Source organism: Taurulus bubalis (assembly GCF_910589615.1).
Source record: "Taurulus bubalis genome assembly, chromosome: 20".
Taxonomy (NCBI): domain Eukaryota; kingdom Metazoa; phylum Chordata; class Actinopteri; order Perciformes; family Cottidae; genus Taurulus; species Taurulus bubalis.
In genome coordinates, this window is record NC_136608.1 from 14,313,600 (window position 1) to 14,315,119 (window position 1,520).

Below are 1,520 nucleotides of genomic sequence, written 5' to 3' on the forward strand. Positions count from 1 at the left end.
GTTGTTTAATCTTTGCGACCTTTGATCAGAGACCAAACCCGATTTATCACTCGCGCTTGTCGTGCTAAAAAGATTAGTTATGTGCAAAGCAGCCACATCAGTGACATAATTCACAATGAAACCCTCTTTTCATGTCAGATGCACATGTCAAATGTCAAGGCGGTCTATAAATAGGCCGTATTACCACCGCCCATGGCATCTCCCCATGTATTTATTTGCCAGATTGGAAAGCCTGCTGTTCTTGGATACCATCGCTCCTGGATTAAACCGATACCTTAGCATCAAGTCGCTGCATGTCATCTCAGGGTTTTCTTTTGTAATAAAGCCACAGATTCTCTGAATATGTTGCGTATCCTCTGGGATTACATCAGCCTCAGAACTGCATATGACAATGACAGCACCTCTCTCTTTTTATACCTCCTTGTTCCCCGACTTCAATAGTGCATTAAGGATACTCACCTCTGATGACCCGCCCTCAGCCTGATCCTAGGGTGGAGATCTGGAAGAAATGATAACAAATCTAGTCTTAAATGAATAATTTGAGTGGAGACACCCAACTCTCAAAAAGTCTAAATGTTCCTTAAAGTCAAACAGGCCACTTGTTTTGTAATTGTCATGAAAATCTGTGCTCTGCAGAACTCAAAATCTTTGAAAATGAAGTCACATTGCATCAATGCGAAACTAATATGTTGAACATAAATCCAATAATCGTGTACAAATTAAACAACATAATGTGGATGTCACATGAGCTTTACATTGACTTCTTCTCCTCCAAAAGCTGGCGAAGCAGCCGTTGGGTCGAGGACAGCGATGCAGCGACCACTATAGAGAGGAGGAGCATGCCACCTCTCTATATAAGGCCAGAAAGCCTGTCCCTCCTGGATCTGTCACTGGTCCTCCTCTCCTCCCCCACTGAGATTTCCGAACCGTATCCCTGTGCGCTCTTCATCTCCCATCACTCTGGTCCGAGGGTTCCCAGGGCTTTCTTTTTCGTCTCCCATCATCTCTCTCCCTCCTGGACGAGAGGGCTACCGCGCTTTACCTGGCCTCCTGTCGAGTCGCATTACTCCGAAGGCACCTATACCGACCCACCTGCACCTTTTGAATCTTTATATTTTCTTGGGACGCGGCTCAAGATGCCAGAGCCCACAAAGAAAGGTAGGAGTTGTTGCCTCCAGCATGCAACAGCCAACATCTAAAATAAGCCTTCTGCAGGTTTTAGTTAATGTGACAGCAAAAGCACACAAGTTTAAAGTCTTTTTTTTTCAATTTCATGATTTGCTTGTTGTATTTAAATCTACTGTCATTGTTTGAGGGAAGTTAAGCTTGTTCATAAGAATCCTCAAAGCGACTTTGACAGTGGTGTTGCATTACGGATCCATGCATGTTTCTACCGTCGTGGCGAACAAGAGAAGATTTGAGGTTCATGAGCAGATACTATTGCCGCTTGGGGTGGGCCTACTGGGTCGCTCTGTGTGATCCAGCTGGAGAAAGACACGGTGATGAAGAGCAGCGTAGGA